Source organism: Aulostomus chinensis, chromosome 6 (assembly GCF_037954235.1).
Source record: "Aulostomus chinensis isolate RoL2024-O1b breed Wild chromosome 6, RoL_Achi_v1.0, whole genome shotgun sequence".
Classification (NCBI taxonomy): domain Eukaryota; kingdom Metazoa; phylum Chordata; class Actinopteri; order Syngnathiformes; family Aulostomidae; genus Aulostomus; species Aulostomus chinensis.
Genome location: NC_141325.1, coordinates 8,589,586 through 8,596,719, shown reverse-complemented (window position 1 = coordinate 8,596,719; position 7,134 = coordinate 8,589,586).

The following is a 7,134-nucleotide window of genomic DNA, read 5'->3' as shown; positions in this document are numbered from 1 at the left end:
TGGACACACCCAGAGCATCCAGCCAAAAAGTCCCGAAAATGTCCAAAGATTCTGGCCATTCCTCCAGAAAAGTATCCAGATCCATTTTGGTTGTTTTTGGAAACTGCTTTCACATTGAAGAAGATCCAAAACTCCTCTGAGAATTCAGCTGAGTGTAGGTGAAGTCCATCCTGCGGGTTCTGCTGGTCCCCCTGTAGATTTGCTATTCCTGTTGTGTGTGTGTGTCTGTCTTGCTTCTGGTTTCGACTAAGAGCCTTGATCCATACAGTTCCAGTGAGGATATAACATAGCAACACTGGCAGGTTCTTAGTGAGGCCATCTGTCAGCCTACATGCACACCTTAACCCTTTAGCCTCCGTTGGATTAACGTAACTATCCCTGTAATTTATTCAGGCCCTGTTTTCATGATATCCTGAGTATGGATCACAAGTTTTAGCACAGAGTAGAGACCGATTCTGTTTGTGGAGTTTTACACTGCTTTGGTACTAAATTCCATCTTGATTTTAATCTCTTTGATCACACTTTAAGTCACACACTCACACATGCTGACAAATATAAGGCCGGTTTAACAGAATTTACCCATCTGTAGATTGTAAACGTGCAAGCATGCAAAGTGTTGGCTGAAAATCAAACTACAGACCCGAGAAAGATTTTACTGGTGAAGTTTGATGTTATTTTAACACACTGTTGAGTAGAGCCCAGTTCAGTGGAACTGAATAATCTCTGGCTGTTAATGGACCTGTTAAATAAACCGTTACCAACAGGAAGCCTGCTATGAATATTGTGTTTTTGTAATGACAACTGCTACCACTAGATGGATGTAAGGAGTTGTCCTCAAAAGTTCTTTAGGGGAAGGAAAATAATCAGGAAATGTGTTGAAAAAAAAGGGTGAAAATAATTCATCCGTCTCTTAAAGGTAAACATATGCAACATCTCTATATTCAACCAAATGTTTGTTTGGTTGGTTTCAAAGAAAAAGTACTTATTTTGTAAAACAACAAAAAATTTGCACGTACACCACTCTTTTGTCACATCTTTGAACGACTAATAAATTGCATTAAACAACAAATAGTGGTTTCTGACATGAGTTTTCATACAGCCAGTCTGACCGCAGATCTGATCAAGATTCAGATTTGTAATTAGGCTCCAAACTCATCAGAGTTCATCAAGTTTAAAACGGGTCACCCATCAGATCTTAACACGCAAAAAAACAAGATGCCGCTTATTCATCTCAGTAACAGTTGAGACTCACGGAGCTCAAAGACGGTGAGACTGAAACCGAGCCGTGCAGGTGAGATGGCAGACATCACTGTCATCTTTTTCACTTTAATCCTTTATTTATAGACCAGACGCTCTTCTTCTACTACAAAAAAGGAGAGGTGTCATATTTGAAGAGAATATTACCGTAAAACAACAAAGATTGGTTCAGGTTTCGTTTCACTCCCATTGGCACAACAGGGCACAGATGCCTTTTAATATGTGTCCCATATTAAAGTCTTCAGCTACCTAAAATGAATGATATCATTTATTTTGTGTCATATTTGAGGGGAAAAATCACAAGTGTAGGTCTTAGCTCACAATAATTTACATGAGTGTGACTTAGTCATTGTTTCTGTCTGATTTATTATGAGGATTCCTGGAAATAATGAGTTGTTATTTATTAATTCGTTGACGTTTGGAGTAAGGTGAGCTTCAATGCCACAGCAGTTAATGATTTTCAGAAGACTTTTTAGTTTTGGGAAGTCGGACACATTGCGTCTCAACTTCCCCTTTCTCTTCTGCTTCAACCTTTAAGGGATAGTTCATGAAAATTCCTCCATCTTCTACCTCTTATTCTGTTAAGGGTTGGGGGGGGGGGGTCGATGTGGGGGAGCATCAATCAGCCTCGTCCCCTCTCGTACCAGAGAGAACGCACACAGGAACAGGGAGAACATGGAGACTCCACACAGAAAGATCCCGTGCTCAAGGCGGGGGTCAAACCTGGAGCCTTCTTGCTGTGAGGTGACAGTGCTGACCACTGCACCACCGTGCAGCCAAAATGAAAGTTCAGCCATGATCAATTCACCCTCATGCGAATAGAATATCTGTTTGATATTTTTTGCTCCATGAAACGCTGATAGAGATTCACAAGGACAGAAGTTGCAGTCAAACAACTGAAGTAAATGGAGACCAACTTTCAAATGTTAAAAAATACATAGTCAAACCATGAAATGCCTCCATACCGCTCATCTGCTGTGTCCTGTGTCCTGATGCCTCAACGTGCTAAGTAGCTTTGAAGAACGTCATTGACGTGGCTGCGAGCCACAGTGCAAAAGGCATTATATTGTTTTATCACGGGTTTTTTTATGTTTGAAATTTGGTCTCCATTCACTTAGATTGGTTGGAAGATTACTGCAACACCTCTTCCTGGGAAACTCCAGCAGTGTTATGAGGACAAAAAAACAAACAAAACATTCACCTGACCTTCCATTGTCACGATTTTGAGTCGATAATGAGTTAATTCTCATTTTTGAGAGAACTGTCCCTTTAAGTTTGACCTCTGTCTACTTTCAGTCCCGTCTTCTAATTCATCTTCAATCCTCATCCACATTTTTTAGCATCTGCTCATCTACACCATCCCTAACCCTACCATCCTCGTCCTGCATACTGCAGATGACGAGCCAGCCCGTCCAGGGTGGCCCTGATCATATCAATGAGAAATAGTGTGTGAATAGCCTCGTTTCCCATCCAGCTCATTGAACAACACCAACAAGCGCGCTGAGAGCCCTGGGTTTGAAGTCTGTAACATCTGATCCATGGGAAACCCTCGTGCACAATGATACCGGCGAACAATGTGGCCCCAGTTCTGTGTGTCCCCAGAGGGCCACTGTAGAATACAGATCTTATAACCTGTTCGGGATACATCACCCCCCTGGGAGCAGACTACTCCCATTTGAAACGAGCGGCCTGGTAGAGCAACCAGGACCAGCTAGAGTTACATTCACTGTGTGATGCTGAGATTAAGGGCATCGCCTGTGTGTATTTGTGTACAGGATTTGCTAACATATGGTTTGACTTAAGTCACCAACCGGCATAAAGACCAGTTAATTGGGGAGAAGAGTTGTCCTTAGTTGGCACAGTGGTTACCAAATGGTGGTGGTGAAGCCAATCGTTGCAACGAACAGGAAATTAACAATTTCTAACATGTTGTCAGTAACTGTGCTGTTCGTGTGACAGAGAAAGTCTGTGCTTTCCGCAGTTATGACAACGTGCATAGTTACAGCACAAAAAAAACTACGGCATCATGCCTTCCACATCTAAACCCATCTTTGTAAATGTTTGTGTAATTTGATGAGGTGTGGCAACAACAAGCAATCATTCTTTCCCTCTTCTACGGAAAACAAAAACAAAACAAACTCGGGCCATTCTGAATATCTGAACGTTTCTGCCAGTAAGACGGTTCATATCTGATTCTCCTCTTTGATGAAGACACATGCCTCCTACACGGTCAACAATGAATGAACGGCTCATTGCATCAAAACAGACTGACAAACCCTTTTTGTTCCACATTCCTCTTGTAATCTCTTTACCAGCACTGAGACCAGACTACTAGCTGAAGGTAAGAGGGAGACAGCCAGCTCCTACAGGTTGATTTATAGTTGGGCTGTGGAGTCTATACTCCGTAGCAGACGTGAATTCCCCGCATGATTGTGAGAGCACTGGTGTATTGCTGATAGGTGAGAGGGCTTCTTTTTCTTCTTCTTCTTTTTCTTCTTCTTCTTTGTGTAATTTAAACTACAGCTGCTGGGAGAGGTCAGGTCCTTTGGAGTTGGAGCTCACAGCTGTTTTGTGAAGTTAAATTTCTGTTTGTGTGTGTCAGGCAAGGTTGAAAGTTACGGCATGAGCTGTCTACAAGGCAAAAAACAAACAAACCCAAAAACACAATGAGGTTTGTTTCCAAAAAAGTCCTTCGAAGCATGTCTTCTCCAGCTGGCTCAACTTTGTCAACTGTTACACCTGTTGTAGTCTCACGTGGTCAGACAGATATTTCTGGCTGGACTGTCTGGCTTGTCTGTATTTCCGTAAGCCAATCACAGTTGTTGTGGGCGGTGCTAAGCCTAGGACGCAGCAACTTTGTCTTTGTAAAATGACGACAGGGTAAACCAGGTTTTATTTAGGAATCTTGCTTATGTATTCACATTTGTTGTAAAGATTTCCAACTGCTTATCAAACTTACCCAGTAGACCCGCTTTATTTCATCATCAGAATCCCTGCTCCCTGCATTCACGAGCTCCAAGCCCCGCCCCTCAAACCCTCCCTGTCACTGAAAAAAATGGAAATGAAAAGGAAATCTGAAGACTGAAAAACACATCACAATATGAAAAATATCCCCAAAAATTGTATTTTTTTTTAATGCCTGGGTTCTTATCACTCAGTTATTCATCCTTCCTCCTTTTACTTCTCAGATCTGCTCCATGTAACAAATACATTCTAATAGGAACTGGAATTGCTTAAAATACAGCATGCGAAGTTTAAAATGTCCTTTATTGTGAAGCATTAGTCATAAAAAGAACTTGGCACAGCTCCATGTTGAATAGCACAGGCCCATGTTGCGGATACACAGCTGACTTTTTTTATTATATATAACTGCCATGACAGGAGGAGGCCTCAAGCGACTGCTGACCTATGACATATTGAGAGGAAAACGCTGACTGGTATGGAACTGTACATCCTTAACTTCTCTCCATTTGTGTATTTCAATCAACAACCAAGTAATAACCTGAAAATTTGGCCATATTTTTGTCTTCAAGAGGGAGTTAATGTGTAAAAGATTCCACCCCGGGTGTGATTAATAAGCGCGCACAAAGGTAACACATTTTTCATCCTGCAACCATGGCAAAGTGTCACAGTCGTCTGTTTGTCTTTTACAACAGGATGATTCTCTCTTTTCTTTCTTTCACTCTTACAAGTTCTGCTCCTGAACTGACCCTATCAGGTCAAAACAAAAGGAGTCTGTTGTGGCTTGTTGGGATAGCTATGTGACGGATACTGCGTTGGTCGCTGCGGTGGGGCAGAAGAATGGCGGAGTCCTGATTTAAAGGCTTTCCAGATGAGCTGAGGTTTAATGATGGAAAGACAAGGGATTGGCTTGAAGGCATAGGAGTCACACGCAAGATGTTTCAGGATTGTTTTTATTATTGGGACCAACTAAAGTTCTTAGGAACAGTGTGTGGAAGACTGGCAGGGCTAATTACAGCGGTGCATACGCGTCTTTGATGAAGAAACTGAAGCTCCCAGAGAGAACGCTTGCAGACCTTTGAGGAAAATGCGCAGAAAGGACAACAAAGAGACTCTTTTGTGAAGCAACAGTTCTAACCTCTGAACCAGTGTACTGCCCCGCTTTGGTTCATTTTAAAACTGAAAAAAATCCACCATTTTGGAGAGAGGAAAATGGTCTCTTTATAGCCTGTATTGTGACGTAGATGCTTCATGGATAAACTTGATACTCACAATACCCTAACTAAAATAGTCCCTCATTCCGAATGTGAAACCAAAACTAAAAATATTTTTAATATGTTCTATTAGTTGGGCTGCACGGTGGTGCAGTGGTCAGCACTGTGGCCTCACAGCAAGAAGGTTCCGGGTTCCCGGCTCGGGCATGGGATCTTTCTGTGTGGAGTCTCCATGTTCTCTCTGTTCCTGCGTGGGTTCTCTCCAGGTACTCTGGCTTCTTCCCACAGTTCAAAAACATGCAATTGGGGACTAGGCTGATTGATACTCTAAATTGACCGTAGGTATGAATGTGAGTGTGAATGGTTGTTAGTCTCTCTATGTTGGCCCTGCGATGGACTGGCGACCTGTCCAGGGTGAACCCCGCCTCTCGGCGTTGACGCTGGGATAGGCTCCAGCCCCCCCGCGACCCTTAATGTGTAGGAATAAGCGGAAGATGATGATGGATGGATGTTCTATTAGTTCTAAATACTTTCCAGCACTCATGGAGACTTTAGACTTTTTGTTTTTTCCTGGTGAACTCTGAGTATTCAGAGGTCCATCTGTGATTACATCATAGCAATAGGAACACATTCATGCAGGTTCACTTATCTTTAATTCTTCAATAAAAGCAGATGAAGGACGGCGAGCATCATGTTATCAAATGACTTTTGGGTGAAATGCCACATAAGAACTCTATCTGAAAAGAAAATGTTATTTTTGTGTTTGATTACTCATGTAACTCCTCTTTCCAGCCATTTGTACAAAGCGGAAGCATGGAATCCAGTGTCTTATTCAAGAAAAGAATCACATTCTGTCATGATTCTTTCATGCAATCACATCATAAGTGAACACATTGTTAAAAGCAACGTGTCTGGATATGTTTGTAGCAACTTATGTTTGCTGATAATGGTGTCTCTCAGGCCCAGGGGAGGATGAAGGAAGATTATATACTTTAGCTGTTAATTTGTTCAAGTCTAGCGATGACTATCCAAATAACTCTACAGGAAGAATCGAACAACCATTCGCCTCTCGCTGCTGTTCCACTTTATCATGATTAATATCAGTAGCGGGCCTTCATATTCCCTCTCTGTCTGCAAACATCTTGAACTACTGCGAGTTTATTCAAGCTTGTTTGCTCGGATACAGAATGTAGTGTTGGTTTCGTTCTGATAAACTGGTATTGTAGTTTTTAGGCCGCATATCTGTTGTGTGTTCATATTGCACAGATTATATCAGATACTAAATGTGTAGATTCGTCCAAGACAACAAAAAAACAGCAAAAATCAAGAACTCATTGATGAATAGTGTCACCGTGTTTGTTTGTTTTGTCATAGCTACCTGCTTGCCAAGGGTGACCACACCTACACAATCACAGGAACTTATCGAAAAAAAAAAATACATATATATGTGTGTGTGTGAAAAAACAACACTAAAAATGTCTTTTTGCACAGTACTGTTTTACCCAGCAGTGAAACTATTAGGTGACAGTAAAGCCCACTTCTCTTGTATCATTGAGCAACATTCAAAGTATGTATGAGTGTGTGTGCACCTGTCTGTGCGCGTGTTTGTGTGTGTGTGCATGTGCCTGGATGCTTTCACTTTTCCCAAAGTCTCTGCCAAACGTAGCTTATTTTTGCACATGTTTATTTACCATGCTCTTGT